Genomic DNA, 17,360 nt, shown 5'->3' with positions numbered 1-17,360 from the left:
CGTCGGTAACTCACATCCTCCGCATTAGAGGACTTGTCTGAGTCTGAAGGAGATCGCCTTCGCTGTGCTCGTCGTAGCTTCCTCTTCAGATCATCTATCTCTCGCTGCATGGCCTGGTGACTATTTCGCTTCTGGGACACGTGACTACCTATCTGAGTGTGACTCTGGCTTGTCTGGATAGTATGCGCACTTTTCTCACGATTTCCCCTGTGGCCTGGGTTGACGGGGTTATTTTGCCTCTGGGACTCGGCGGGTTGTGTCTGTTGGGAGTCAGCCTGGTGAGGATTCTCCTGGTGCGGACCTAGTTCTGCCATGCTTGACCGTTGTACTAGCTGATGCTCTAGTTCTTCCCACAGACGGCGCCAATTGTGGTTGCACGATTTTCCCGGCCCAAATTCGATTGATCAGGCCCTGGCCCAAAGCGCAACCCACAATAAATATTTGTAGAGGATGGGTCAAAGAACTTGGTCTCAGTGAGTCTATTCGGTCTGATATATGGATAGCATTGTTGCAGAAAATAAAAACACCAGGATGGATCTCTCACGTATAAGTTTATTTCTTCAGTTCCTCATACAGAATTTTTCGTCCTCTTCTTTGAGGGACTCCACTACATTATATAGTTCCCTTCCTCTCATCTCAACCTTACACCTGTTGATCATCTAAGCATCTACTTGAGTGCCTGTCCCATTAGACGCCCTCATCTCTCCCCATGTGAGTTGCAGAGGCCAAGGCGGTACTGTTCAGGGGTCATTTCCTCATTAATGCGGCCAAGAGGGTGGTTGGGGCGCAATTAATGTGGTGGTAGCTCTCCCTGGGATATTTTGGATTTTATTCATTTTATATGTTGAGAGAGTGAACTGAGTTGGCTGGGGAGAGTTCCCCGTCTGGACTTCGTGACGTCCGAGGAGGAGTTGCTCCTCGGAAAGGTTACCTCCTCGTTATTGGGATTGAATAGTGCTTCATGTGTGGTTTCTCTTCGGGCATGACGCTCCTCGGACGGGCCTGCTTTTGGAGTAGCCCATTATTTCTGGGCCGGGCCCCACAGTTAGAATATTCACAGTAGTGGTGCTAAAAATTTTAGCTTTTAGGACCTCAAAAGGTTACTTTATTTATTTTATCACCTTACTTTACAATATACCCAATATAAAATGTTCTATTTTTTTATCACTTCATTTAAAATAATATAAATATACCATTAAAATAATAAAGGAAGAGAGAATTTAAGTTTTTTAATTGAAGGAAGAGATATAATTTTAATAAAATATTGTATTTTATTTATAAGAACTTGCTATAGTCAACTGGTATTTATACTAGTTTACTGTTGTTGCAAAAAATTTTACTTTAACTTCTCCTATAACACATGATTTTTTAGTTCTTTGGTGGTAAAATAGTTTTTTTTTTTTGCTAAAATACTATCACCATTGTGAATGTTTTTATTTCTTTTGTTAAGTTTTTTGGTTAAATAATTGCTATTTGGGTTATACTAGCTAGGCTGATTGGGGAGAAAGGAGGCCTAATATTTTGGAAGGGGGGCCTAACTACAAAAATAAAATATATAATTACTCTCTCTCTCTCTCTCTCTCTCTCTCTCTCTCTCTCTCTCTCTCTCTCTCTCTCTCTATATATATATATATATATATATACTCCATCCGTTTCAATTTGTTTGTCCTGTTTGAAAAGTCAAACTTTTTAAGGGAATATAATTTATTGTTTTGTCTGCCTTATAAAAATGTATAAGTTTACAAAACTACCCTTAAATAAATTTATTAGCTTTTTTAAAAAGAGTTATTCTTAATGAGGCAACTAAAAAGGTGCCCCAATTAAATTGATTTTTTAAAAATATTAGTTAGTTTTCTTTTCAAATAGTTTTGAAAATAAAGTAGGGGTATAATAGGAATATTAGTAAACTAATAATTTTTATTTTTAGAAACATGACAATATTTTGGGATATCTCAAAATAGAATAGAGGACAAACAAACTGGGACGGAAGTAGTATATTGGACCCAGGGGGGCCCGGGCCCCCTTGGGCCCCATCCTGGGTCCATCCCTACCTTCTTCCACAGCACCCAAGCTTCCCAAGCCCGCAAGCATCGCCACGATGGGTGGTCGAACTGTCGTGAGGCATCGACAGTTACAAGTTCAAATCATACATTTGAAACAACTACTTCACCTTATTGGTAGTTTCAAGTACTTTTCTAGCATTTGCAAGTAACAAATTATCAAACACAAATTTTCTTTGTTTAATATTATTTCATAATTGCATAATGAATGATGAAATTTATATATCTAAAGCTTTTACCTTTTGTGGTGAGCCTTTGTGTTAAAGGAAATTTCCTTCTCCTTTGTGTGTATTTGTTTTAAGAAGAAAAAAACTAGAATTTCTCAAATATAATGCTTAACTAGGTTAAACCATAGCATGTACTCAATTCTATATCAATAATTGTATATTTTCATCATATCATTACATAAATTATCTTATATTGATGTTTACGTTTATGTTTAATTTTGACCATTAACTAATTCAATTAATTATTTCAACATCCAATTGAAACAAATTTAGTTATTTTTTCATTCCAATAATATTAATGTGAAAAATATAATTTTTGAAATCAAATAGGGATATTTACAAGTAAAATGAAGTTTGGAAAAATACAGTATTAACACATGCATTGCAACTTCGAATCTCACTAGCTAGTTCTTCATAATATGCTGAGACAGATAGACAAATTATAACAAATTCATTACTCTTAGTGAATTGACAATTTCCTCGATTCTTTTAAGACTCTAATGCAGTGCCTTGTAAATATGAAAACACTAGTACTGAGCTTGCTTAGTAAATTTTTTTGGATAAATTGGATATGAAGTTGTGAGATGAAGAAAATTAATCAATACTATGAGAGTAATGTTCACTTCTCTCATATGAATTGAGGATCCTACCATGAATTTAATTAGAAAGACTTACTATGACATAATAAGAGGGAGTATATATAGAACCCAAATGATTAAATTGTTACTCATGAGATGGGATTAAGTTGGTGTAGATTTTAGTCTAAAAACTTTAACAAGTAAACAAGACTAAAAAATCAATTAGGAAAGAAAACCTGTATAAAGAACAAGAAACCACATGTAAGGAGATTCTTTGAGGAATTTCATAAACATAAACATACATATATGTATCAGAGAATTCTTATGTAATCTTATGATGAAAATATTTAATTATTGATATATAATTGAGTAAATGTTATGGGTTAACTTAGTGACTTGATATTTGAGAAATGATAGCTTATGAAATGGTAAAAGTCTATATATAAATTTTGTCATTCATTATGCAATTTTGAAGTAATTTAAAAAAAAAGAAAAAATTTGGGTCTGATAATTTGTTGCTTTCAAATGATGAAAAAAAAAAACTTGAAAATGCCAATAAGGTGAAGTAGTTGTAAGCACATATTTGGTTATCTCTGACTTCCTTCAACTAGTTTTGCTTATTTTGATTTACTCTTATGCTTTTAATGAAAAGAAAATAATATAGTCTAGGAACTTAGAGAAGTCCACAAGTAATCATGATATTTAAGAAAAAATCTTGTTAAATTATCTAGTAACTTATGGATAAATCTAAAAATTAATAATAGAATGGTTTCTAATGAGTAACGACTTTTTTTAAGTTGAGCTAATGAGTAACGACTATACATGGGTGTACAATCCACCGACACATTTCTTGAACACTAATTTAACCAAGTTAGAGTAGGCCCTAACTAGTGGTTGAAAATTTTGATTATTTTATTGATTTGTCTTGTGATAAGGTCAAAAGGATTGTTGGTGGGCCGTCAAATATTAAAACATTGCTTTAAAAGTTATGTTAAGATTCAAAGATTAACAAGCAGAAATTCTTCAAAGGTTGTTAAGATTTAGAGGTTGTTTGCAGCTGTTACTCTACCTTGTAGCAATATCTCACATATAAGATTTTCTTTAAAAAATGAAAATTTGATTTGAAGGAGATAGATATTAGCTATGTTTGAGGAAGTTGTTTTCTTCAGCCTATACTTCATTGTTATACAAAGTTCTTTGGTTTATCACTTTTTGTTGTTTTGTGCATTTTGCCTCCTAATCAAACTTTGTCGCTTGCTTTCAAATAGGAAACATAAACATAAACATAAACATATGTATAATAGAATTTTTATGTAATGTTATGATGAAAATATTATTGATATATAATTGAGTTAATGTTATGGGTTAACCTAGTGAATCTTGATATTTGAGAAATGCTAGCTTATGAAAAGGTAAAGGTAAAGATATATAAATTTTGTCGTTCTTTATGCAATTTTGAAGTAATATTAAACAAAGCAAATTTTTGTTTGATAATTTACTTCTTTCAAATGCTGGAAAAAATACTTGAAAATGCCAATAAGGTGAAGTAGTTGTTTCAAATGCATGAGTAATGACTTGAACTTGTAACTTGTAACTTGTAACTTGTCACTTTTTCTTTTTTTAAAAAATTTATAAAAGACACTTGTAATTGTACCAAGATCTGACCTCTAGGCTCTAACTATTACAAATATATAATATTTACACATATAAATTAAGTAAACTCACTTGATTTTTTTGGATTTGCAAAATGGATGCTACAAAACTTATTTTCTTGTGGAAATAGGCTCTTATAACGTTGACAGTGGGGATGGATTGAGAAGTCTTAAATCCAATAGTGACAAGTATAGACAACAAAAAATACTTCCAAAAAAAGAAATCATCCAATATGCAAAACAAGGGTCTATTAATAGAGCATTTTTTTTTTTTAACAAAATATAAATGAATGCTTTTATTGAATAAGTTTGAAAGTTAAAGAACTCAAATGAATGAAATTGAAGTTAGAAGTTTAAAATGAATTTTGGCCAAAATTAGAGGGTGTAATTTATATTTTAGCATTAAAAAATATAACATACACCGTTATGTTAGCCGAGGTCTTCTCTCAAACTTTCCAATTATTAGAAAAAAAAAAATCATTGGATAATAGTGTATGGACATTGTAAGGGAATTATATATTTTTCAAGTCAAAATCGTGTTGCTTCTATGGATGACTTGCTTGTTATTACTTCACTGCTTACTCCACATGTTCTTTTGGATTCTCAAAACTTTAGCGCCATGTGTGTTTTTGCATTCATTCGATCTGTCAAAAGTCTTGCCAGTTGCTCGTGGTGATGGTAATTAACAGAAGCTATTCCTTTTAGAATGTCTTTACTCTTTAGTCGAGATTGCACTTGTGTTTGATGCTGTTGGAAATACATGGTTGACGACTTGTATAGTTTTATTTGAAGTAAGTGGTATTATCGAGGGTGTATATTGATCTATTTTTTAAGCATATATTACATTATCTAGAATAAGATCCTTGTCAAGTAAGAGTTTAGTGACTTTAATAATTTATAAACCTCAAGCACAAAATACTATTTGAGCCTAAGACTTGTTATAGTATAAAATTCAGGGAAAATGGGATGTAGGGGTAATAGGCCTAGGAGCCCATATCTATGTACATATTGGGCCAGGGGCCAAATCTGAGAACGTTAGGTAATTCGAGGATGGGTAAATACTTTCATAAGGATCCATGTTAGTAAGTGAAGAAGTGAAGTCCGATCAAAACCATCCAAGAGAATGGTCTGAGGAGGAATGCCTCCTTGGCTGAGAAAAGCCGAGGTCAGAGGGTGTGGTCTGCCATCAAGAGTAACGTTTCGAATCATTCCATGGATGAGGATAAGTATCAGGAAGGAGTAGAACAGAGGAAAGCTACGAAATATCTAAGGAAAGGCTACTGCCACCGCATTGAATGCTCTGCAGCAAACTCTCTGGCCATATTAATGAGGAAGTGATACCTAAACAGCAATTTTCAGCTTTACAGCTACTACCCAAAGACTTCAAGAAAGTGTTGATGGGACAAGGATCAACACCAACGATCTGATCTGCACGTAGAAGGTAGAGATGAAAGGGGAAAATAGTATAAAATAGAAGAGACACCCTAAGAGAAGGGGATCGGAGAATTGAGAAAGAAACATTGTAGCAATCAAAACTGTATTTGTAACAACTTCAAGTAATATATACAAGAACTAATCTTCTCGGACTGTGCCGATGACGATTTTCCTTAGATAAATCTAGTCTATTTTCACTTTATTGTCTACTAGATCCATTGTAAATATGACTCAACTCATTAGAACCTAGTTTTCCAACTCACTCTCTACAAATTCATTGTACTGGCCTCTTTGGGCCTAAATCCTTTTATCATTTGGGCTTAGGATTCAAAATGTGTCCTTACATGGGCATTTGCTCATAATTTACAAACTATGCAGCAAAATATTCCTATTTTGAAATCATTTATCAAAATGTCTCTGTTTTTGAAACTCGATTTTAACAAAATCGAGTTCTATATAAAACTCAATATCCTCAAAATCGAGTTATATGTATATTTTTAAGTAGAACTTGATATTAGCAATATTGAGTTTCACTTAAATTTTCAAAAAAATTTAAGTGGCAAAATATGCATAGAACTTGACATTGCTAATGTTGAGTTCCACCTATAATTCAATTTTGTTAAAATCAAATTTAAAAAACAGGAGCATTTTGCTAAATAGTTTCAAAACAATGGCATTTTACCACATAATTTGTAAATTAGGGGCAAATACCTCTTTTTCCCATTAAATTCACTAGTACTTTTCTGGTGCGTGCTTAAGCATAGCTTAGATTTCACAATAAACTATTAAATAAGGCAAGATTTATTTTTTGCTTGAAGATATTTAGTCTAGGGAAGTTTTTTGGATGTCATCGAATTTAAAATCGTTTTTATTTTTTAATTTTATTTTGGCCTAATGATAAAAAGCAATCATTATTGTTTGAAATATTATTTTATCTATCAAAAATCGTTATTGTTTGTAACTGCACAAGAAATGATGCTTGGATAAGAATGAAAAAAAAAATTTCATATTAGATTGAGGATGCGCAACTAAAGTTCCACGACTTTTTTTTTTTTTTTTTTTGAGAAACTAAAGTTCCACAACTTCATTAGGAAATATTGACAAAATATTAATATTACCTTTTAGTTTAATTTCTAGTTTCATTCATAACATAAAAACAATGTTGAATTTATGAAACTGGAATTCTTAAATTATGCAATCAAGCAATTTTTTTTTAAAAAAAATGTAAAAATAATATATAGATTAAGGGAATAGAGGGGAAAAGGGCCCTTAAACAGACATATTGATTATAGTGGAAGTTTAAGGGCCCAGATCCATCAATTAAATGGTTGCATAATTTCAGAATTGTCATTAGAGATATTCCCATTGTCATTATAGTGGAAGTTTAAGTTTATAATTTGTTTTCATTTATTGAGAATATTAGGGGAATGATTCATGTGTATAGATTTTACTTCATTCATTTTATAGATTTACCTCTAAGATATCGGGATTATGTTTGGGCTATAGCCCTAGACTTAACATGATGTTATTGAGTATACCAAGAGTATACTCCCTCTCTCTCACAAAGGGGTGGGTCCCACCTACCATGGGACCCACCTCTATGTGAGAGGGAGAAAATATATTCTCGGAGTTTATAATAATTTTCTAGACTTAACCTCTTTTTCTTTTTCTCAAAAAAAAAAAAAAAAAAAACCTCTATTTCTTTATAATTATACTCCTCACCAATTGCATGGATTCTTTGAAGTTTGTCATATTTATTCTGATTATTTTTTTGCAATTCTCTTTGTACTGGGATTAATCTCATTTAGATTGTCAAATTTTCTGCGAAAGGATTATCATATTATTATTTTAGCTTTGTTTTGGTTGAGAGACCATAATTTAATTTAAGATGTCTACTTTTTGTTCTTTTGATAGTGGGGTGATGAGTGTTGTCTTGGTTAGCTTCTTTTGTATTTCGTCTGCCTTTTAACGGGCATGATGAAGAGATTTTCTACTATTATAGTGCTTAGAGTGAACAAAAAATGCAAAAAAGAAAGAAAGAAAAAAAAGAGTACCATTTTGAATTAGAATGAATAAAAAAAAAAAAAACAATAATGTTCTATGATTCTTAAAAGAAAATTATCATTTTATACTTTACACCTTCCCCCATGGTTGGAAAAAAAATATATATTGAAAGCAGATTAATAACAAAACCGTATTCTATGCTAACTAGAAAAAATAACAACATTTCCAAATCAATAATTTTTGTTAATAAATTTTCTCGAATTGTATTGATGGGAATTGAAATTAATATCAAACAACATAGTGGAACCATAACTCAATATAATATTGACTGCTTCACTTGAACCTCTTTTCTTTACCAATCGATTCCATTCTTTTCTTTCTTTGATCCTCTATTCACACTGAATTTTTGACTTCCCTCACTAACCTTAAGAAAAAAAAATTGTGTACTCAAGTTAACCATAATTCCCTCATTGCTTGACTATTTATTTTTGAATTTTTGTCAAAATTATAAATTTCTAAATAGAAATTGTGGGGCCCAAATGATTTATGGGCCAGGCCCATCTACCCGGGGAGAATCCGAAGGCCCAAGCCGAGAAGGGCTATGGCCCAAGCTCGACAAAATAGCCTATGGATACTGCCGAGGATAGCTCAGTCCTCGGCAGACCCAAAGTCCCCCCTGACAGAGGGGTAAAAACGGTATAGGACTGAAACTTGGAAGAAAGATCTAAAATATCCAGGGAAAGCTGCCCTTACTGCCATTCAATGCTCTGAACCTGACAGAGCCGCATTCTTTGGCTTTTACAACCACCCCAACGACTTTGAATATGGGCTGATGGGACAAGTATCAATCCTGGAAAGGTTGACCCTATACGTGGACGAAGGACAATGAACGCAGGCAAATATAAAAGGAAAAATAAGTAACCTAAAGGGGGGGTCGGGAAAAATGGCCAAAAACCAGAGCCTCCTAGCCCACCTCCAGGAGAAAGACTCCAGGGGTGAAGGAAAACTTAAACTTGTACGAACACCACGAAAAACCCACCGCCTGTCAACCAGGGCCTAGCCTTCCAAACCCACGCTCTACAAATGATATTGTTAGGGGCCTTTTTACGTGCGAACCCGACACCGTCACGGTCCGCCACGAATCGCGTCCTTACAATTGGTGCCGTCTGTGGGAAAGGCTTGTGTGTTGGTATAGGATGTGGGTCGATAGAGTTTCTTCGTTATTTCTAACCGTTGGTTATAGAGTTCTAGTATAAAGTTCTGCTAGGGGCTACGTTTCTTAACTAGGGGCTTGGTTGAGGAGCTAACTCCCTTAAAGCCAAGGTCTCCCGTAAAGAGCAAACTAGGCACTTGATAGCATTAATCGTATGGATAAACTTTAGGGGCTTGGTTGAAGAGCTAACTCCCATAAAGCCAAGATTCCACACAAAGAGAAAACTAGGTTTTGGATAGAACCAAGGCATTGCATGGTCCACGGACTCAAGCCTATGGGGAAACCAACTACCTGGATGAGGAAAACTAGGTTTTGGACAGAACCAGGGCATTGTATGGTCCACGGACTCAAGACTATGGGGAAACCAACTACCTGGATGAGGAAAACTAGGTTTTGGATAGAACCAAGGCCTTGCATGGTCCACGGACTCAAGCCTATGGGGAAACCAACTACCTGGATGAGGAAAACTAGGTTTTGGACAGAACCAGGGCATTGTATGGTCCACGGACTCAAGCCTATGGGGAAACCAACTACCTGGATGAGGAAAACTAGGTTTTGGACAGAACCAAGGCCTTGCATGGTCCACGGACTCAAGCCTATGGGGAAACCAACTACCTGGATGAGGAAAACTAGGTTTTGGACAGAACCAAGGCATTGCATAGTCCTCGGACTCAAGCCTATGGGGAAACCAATTGCCTGGATGAGGAAAACTAGGTTTTGGACAGAACCAGGGCATTGCATAGTCCTCGGACTCAAGCCTATGGGGAAACCAATTGCCTGGATGAGGAAAACTAGGTTTTGGACAGAACCAGGGCATTGCATAGTCCTCGGACTCAAGCCTATGGGGAAACCAACTACCTGGATGAGGAACTAACTATTTAAAAAAAAAAAAAACTATGGCACATAAACCTCAAAATCCATCTGAAGAGAACTCCGCGTTAACAGATGGGTTAATACCTTGATTGCGCGGATTCCTCGGTCTACCCTCTGATCCCCAATATCAAAGGGGTTGATGCGATACGGCGCAACATATTACCCAAAAGCACAACCAAAGCCCCTCGCTACTCGGCTACCCTCTCGAACGAATGACTTAGAGTTTATCGTTCTCGGACATCGCTCTAGTATGCATCGCGCAGCACTCAGCGGTTATCCCGGTTAGTTCCAAGAGTTTAATTTATTGATGATTAACCTTGTTATGCTTGATAATATTTGTAAGTTTAAACTAGTAGGAATCTGTGTTAAGGCATTTTTCTGCCTGGAATATCATTAAGGGTAAGCTTATATTTAATATTCATGCATAAAGTAGTTATTACGGAGAAGAAAGATCTGTATAGAGAAATAGACACATATTTTATTAAGACAAAGGAACAGTACAGTGTATAATGAAAAGCTGAAACAAAGTCTACATCGAAGCTAACTATGTAAGTAACGAAAAATACAAGAGAGTGAAGATAAAGCCGAGGAGGTAGCATAGAGGAGAAGTTGGTTACTGCCTCGAGACCTTATTCCTCCTCAATGTTTTTGCACGCCCATAACTCAAGCAGCAAAAGAACCCAACTTGGGGCCTGCACCGGTGAAGAAAAGGTGCAGGGAACCTGACCTCAGGCTAACACCATCTACAGAAAAGGTGCAGGGAGCCGGAAGTTGGGGAGCCCCCGCAAAAATTTGCCTGCTACAAGGCAGACAGCGCTGATGGCGGAAATTCCTTCTTCTGACATACCAAAAATCTGGCATGACCAGAACCTGCTTCGGATTTTGACTAAAAGAAGGAGGAGTACCATCTTCCTCCTGTCAAGACGGAGGACTGGCTTGAATCTGTGCCATCCTTGTCCATACCGTATCACCTTGAGGATTCGGTGCCTCTGAAGCATGTGGAGACTTTTCATCCCCATCCACGCCTCAAACATCTTGCTTTGAGGCAGTGGCACTAGAAAGAGAGATCGCGGATATGGAAGAAATATAGTTCTGAAGGGAACAGGAGAGTTCATGTGCAAGTGAAGTGATCCCCTATCCCATTTATACCAAGAAGTAAACCGGTGGCATTTAATTCACGCAGCGTCCCAAGGAACGCTACAGACAAAACGTCTCTGGCTCGATTTCCAACGTCGTCTATAACCCTGAGGTTAAAGGAGTCTCGAGAAGGCGCACCTCAAACACTGGGACGCCAAAAAGTACCGCGTGATCAAAGACTACGGAAATACCTCTCAATTTGTGGGCCCAGTAAATTCGCGGCCCAGGCCCGTTCAGCATATGGGCCCAGGGACAAAACCAAGGCCTTGCATGGTCCTCGGACTCAAGCCTATGGGGAAACTAAGTACAAAAAAGAAAAAATCACAAGTTTGGACAGAACCAAGGCCTTGCATGGTCCTCGGACTCAAGCCTATGGGGAAACCAAGTACAAAAAAAAAAAATCACAAGTTTTGGACAGAACCAAGGCATTGCATGGTCCTCGGACTCAAGCCTATGGGGAAACCAAGTACAAAAATTATAATTATTACAAGTTTTGGACAGAACCAAGGTTTTGTATGGTCCTCGGACCCAAGCCAATGGGGAAACCAAATACTTGGATAAGAAAAGGTTTGAATTTCGTAAGATGGGTTACTTGATAAAAATGTCAGGTCACTTCATCCACGGCTTAAACACCATAAAAGGTTAAGACTAATAAAGTTGTAAGGAAGGTGGTGGAACGCCCCAGCATTTAGTCGTATAAGAAGGCTGTTCATTTGGTGGGTGATATATCTTCAAATGATTATTCCTCACACGGCATCAAACCTTCATTTTACTCCTCGGCTAGCATGGGGTAAGTATTACTTTTCACTGGTCAGCCTTATTGTGCCAAGCATTTCTATTAAAGTTATGGCGACATCTTTTTATTATCAAGTATTTTGGTCTTAGTCGTCATTGATTTAGATGCTATATTATTGTGCCGAGCAGCGTTTGTAAATTTTTTTTAAAAAAGAAAAGGCATAGAGACAAAACATGCGAAATAAAATAACAACGATTTTTATTAATACGAAAAATTATTACAACGTACAAAGAGGGGCTCAAACGAGCCTATACAAAATGTGAACTGCCTAAGCAACAATTACATTCGTAGTACAGATAAGTAAACTGTCAGGCGTCTTTTAAACTCGTCTTCAAAGTCTCTCCAATCTTTACCTCAATACTGCTCATATTACGATAAGAACCTTCTTTGGGAAAAAATGGCGGAGAAGGAAATAGTAAGGAAGAAATCAATGAAGAAGATGGAGGAGATGAATGAAGAAGATGGAGGACATGAGTAAAGAAGGAGGAGAAGAAGAGAGAAGAGATGAAAAGAAAGAAAAAGGAGCAAAAGAGGGAGAAGTGAAAGTACCAGGATGGATCTGGTGTTGGGAAGACTAAGAAAGGGAGACGGAGGATAGCACCAGTGAAGGAAGAGAGGAAGAAGTAGAGACACTTAGTCCCTGCCTCGATCCTGACTCCCAACACACTGGAGCCATACTAGGTATGCTCATAGGAGAGCGGTTGGTACTGATGATGGGTGTTCTCGACTCAGTCACGCCGAAAATTTGACGTGACAAGTCCCTGCTTCGAATTTTGACTGAAAGAAGGGTGAGGTTGATTTTGAGTCTTCGCCACCCTTGTCCCGATCGAGCCATAATGAGCTTTATCGGAACATGGCGTTTATGAGAGGGGTTTGGCTCCTGCATCATGCGTTGTTATGGTAAAGTGTATCACGATTTAGTTTATAAACCAGTGGGTAAAATGAACCCTAGGAGAGGCCAAGTGTTTCAAATCTCAGAAGGATGAAAAGGGATTCTTTACAAAAACAATAACCTCCTCCCTCCCTTCTTATACAGAGGGTGGAGCGGGAGACATTTAATAGGTTCAGATCTCCAAAGGAATCTGCCAACACAAACATGCCGGTTCCGTTTCTCCACCCCATCAAAACAAACCGCCGAATTAAAGTAGTCTCGTAAATAGTGGTCATTAAAAGCGCGTCTTGGATACCCAAATGACAAGAACGCATCAAGCGCGAAATCAAAAAACTGTCTCATAGACCGGTGCATTTCTTGGACAGATGAAGAGCCGCCAGCATTATTAAAAGGCCAAATTAATTGGGCCGTAGGAAGAGGTTCGGCATCACCAAAACCCCCCTTTCCAACCAAGAGGTTGGACAGCCGGGTTTTGAGGGGCTATTGTGGGGCCCAAATGATTTATGGGCCAGGCCCATCTACCCGGGGAGAATCCGAAGGCCCAAGCCGAGGAGGGCTATGGGCCAAGCTCGACAAAATAGCCTATGGATACTGCCGAGGACAGCTCAGTCCTCGGCAGACCCAAAGTCCCCCCTGACAGAGGGGTAAAAACGGTATAGGACTGAAACTTGGAAGAAAAATCTAAAATATCCAGGGAAAGCTGCCCTTACTGCCATTCAATGCTCTGAACCTGACAGAGCCGCATTCTTTGACTTTTACAACCACCCCCAACGACTTTGAATATGGGCTGATGGGACAAGTATCAATCCTGGAAAGGTTGACCCTATACGTGGACGAAGGACAATGAACGCAGGCAAATATAAAAGGAAAAATAAGTAACCTAAAGGGGGGGTCGGGAAAAATGGCCAAAAACCAGAGCCTCCCAGCCCACCTCCAGGAGAAAGACTCCAGGGGTGAAGGAAAACTTAAACTTGTACGAACACCACGAAAAACCCACCGCCTGTCAACCAGGGCCTAGCCTTCCAAACCCACGCTCTACAAATGATATTGTTAGGGGCCTTTTTACGTGCGAACCCGACACCGTCACGGTCCGCCACGAATCGCGTCCTTACAGAAATAATAATGAGTTCTACTAAAACTTTTTGTAAAAATTACATCCAATCTTTTATAAAGAACAAGCAAATATACTATTTTGAGGTTTCTGTCAATTTGGTCCCTACATTTTGGAAGCAATTAATTTGGTCCCTATCATCAACTCACTAATAGAAATTCACTGTAAGTTAAAAATAACATGGACCAAATTTACTACTATAAAAATATATAAACCAAATTAACAGTGACCCAAAATGATATTTTTGCATAAAGAATACAATCAGAATTTACAAAAATGACTAAATACTTATGGTATATTGAAATATAATAAGGAAAAACAAATAATGCACAACAAAGAATTTATTGTCACCATCATGAAATTGTAAATACCGGGTGAATTTTGAATAACTGTTCTAGTTTTTAAAATATTCTTCAATAAAGTGTTAAGCAATGTGTCCTTAGATACATTTAGAAATTATACAATGAAGAAATCCCACTAAACATATCTACAAGTCTGCATTTTGGTGTGGGAAGTGGGATTCTCTGTTTGGGAAAAGGGTAGTGGAGGATTTTCACAAACCTTAGAAAGTCCAGCTGGTCTAACAAAGAAATCAATCAATGATGGAGTACAATTTGGAATTGGGAATTGGTTTGGGAAAGTGAATTTCTTTATGGTTTCATTAGGGTGATTTTGAAGTCATATTGGGGATGACTTCTTGGTGGTAGTAAAGGTTACAGTGTTGCTGTTCCTTCACTTCTTGGTGGACTTCTGATTATGGATGAAGGTTGGTAAAGACAAGCAAAAAGTGAAGGAAGTTTCTGCTTTGGTGATTGACTATTTATTGTAAGAAGGCAGTAAGTTTAGTTCCTTCTTGTTTGAGTTTTCCCCTTCCCATGACACCGGGATATCCTCTGACCATTATACAATGTCTTAATGGTTTTCCTTTTTATTTATTTATTTATTTGCTGTATAAAAAAAGGAGGTCTTCAGTGTGAACTCATTGACCTCACGTCATATGATAGTAATTGATAATATTATATGTGCCATTGGGGTTATTGCTCAAACTGCTCACCAAATAAAGGGTTTCCTTACACGATAGATTTTTCAATTGCACATAAATGTCTCAATTCCTAAAAAAATAAACCGACAACAATTTTCTTTTTTTGTCCATTGTTTTTACATCCTAAAACATTTTATGCTCTTTGTGTAAGAGACTACTTTTTTTTTTAGATACTCAACCTTTTGAAATACATCACATCGTATTATTTATTTTACACTACATTTTATTAAAGAGTCATGTTAAGTTTAACAGATATCTTTATGTGGCGTTTAGTACGGGGGAATCTACATTACTTCTGGCATCTAGGAATCTGGATGCCTAGGAATATAGCTATTCCCATGTTTGGTTTCATTGGGAATCTCTTAAGATTTTTAGGAATGTGAGATGATAATGTTTAGTTTACTCTTAAGAATCTTAAATGAATTATTTATTTTTCCCATTTTATCCTTAGATTTGAATGTGAACTACTGAGTCCTTCAAAAAAATCTTCCTCTAAATAAATAAAGAAAAACAAAATATAAACCATTAATAATTTGTTGAGCAACACACACACAACAGCAAAAGTGAATACTTGGCAATAATGGAGGGTCCCCTTCAATTTTTTTTTTTTTTTTCCCAACACGTGAAACCTAAATAGAACTTTGTTAAAGAATATATCAACAAAGTTGTCTATTTTGTTTATGTTATTTTGACGGGAAAAAATAAAGACAAGGGAAAAGATATTGATGATTTGCTTTATATTTTATCTTAATTGCTTAAATGATAAGGAAAAAGGATTAAAATTGTCAATTTATAAAAAATACAATTTTTTAAAGCTTGGGAATCTTGATACTCACCAATTTTAAAAGGAATCCACATTCCTACTGAGAGGGGTTTAAAGAGAGAATCCAAATTCCACTAACATTTGATTCTCTGGCGTGATTTGCAACCAAACTTGGGAATTTTTAAACATTCTTAAGAATCCTAAAACATTACCCCGTACCAAACGCTACATTAGGGCATTTATTAATAGGTCATTTTAGGAAAATTTTAATACCACTTTTATTGGAAATAGAAAAAGATATCAAAAAAATCAATTGATTTTTTCTAATTTCTTAAAAATATTCTAAAAATATTCCTTAAACTAATGCCCATTAACTTTTCTCTTAACATATCAATTTTCTTGATTTTTAAAAAATTGTTTCTTTTTTTTTTTATATACACAACAACAATTATCTACTTTATTTCTTCATCATCAAGATACATAAAGAAAAAAGAAAAAAGAAAAAAAAACTAAATGCAAAATGAACAGTGCCAGATTGCTAGTGTAAATTTATGCTATTATTGTAGTAACTATGTATTTCTATTTTTTACATAACTTTGCATGATCTGATGTAAATTTTGGGCTTAATCTATATATATATAAAACCGAAGCTTCTGAAACTCTCACAATTTTTCACGTCAGCGCAATATTTAAATAAAATTATTTTTGTTTAATCCAAACTTAACAAGTATCTCCAAAAAAAAAAAAATCCAAACTTAACAAGGAATGAAATTTTATCTCTCTAACAAGTCCAACTTAAATTCAAACTCATCATTATCATTTTTTTTAAACAAAATTATTTTTGTTTAATTCAAACTTAACAAGAAGTGAAACTCTATCTCTCTAACAAGTCCAATTTAAACTCAAACTCAAACGTTGATAATTTATATTTTTTAATTTGATTTAGTTGTTTGGTGCTATACAACCACTATACTTAAAAGAGACCTAAATTATCACCTAAAATAATGGAATATATCTCCATTAAATGGAATAATTTATTTTTTTTCTAGAGTGGACCAATTCTATGCATCTTACCCAGCTAGAACCGAACTCTTAACAGACACGGCTAAGGTTTGTGAAAATAATAGTATGATTTGAGATTTGTACTTTGTTGTTTTCGTATGTGAGTTATGGTTGTTTTAAATTGATATTGCACTGATCTTTGATCTGATATGGTTTTATTTATTTATTGGTGGTTATATTTGAGTTTGTGATTTGTTGGTAGTTATATAAAGCTGCACTGGGCAATTGCTTTGAAGCAGAAGAGTGGGGTCCGATTGAGTATTGCATCATGACGAAACACTTTAAGCGTTTTTTTTAAAGTCGAGTAGAGGTATGAGTTCTTTTTATATTATTTTCTTCTTCTCTATTTTGTTATATATATATATATATATATATATTATGGTTTTTCATGTATTTTTTAAATAGTAATTTTCATATATGAATCACCAAACTCTATTTAGCCGTTTTTTACAAAATAAAAAAACTTGCAATGATTGAAATTATTCTTTCGAATGTAATCCATCTCTCTCTTATATT

Source organism: Quercus lobata, chromosome 5 (assembly GCF_001633185.2).
Source record: "Quercus lobata isolate SW786 chromosome 5, ValleyOak3.0 Primary Assembly, whole genome shotgun sequence".
NCBI classification, from domain to species: Eukaryota; Viridiplantae; Streptophyta; class Magnoliopsida; order Fagales; family Fagaceae; genus Quercus; species Quercus lobata.
This window is presented reverse-complemented; position numbering follows the sequence as displayed.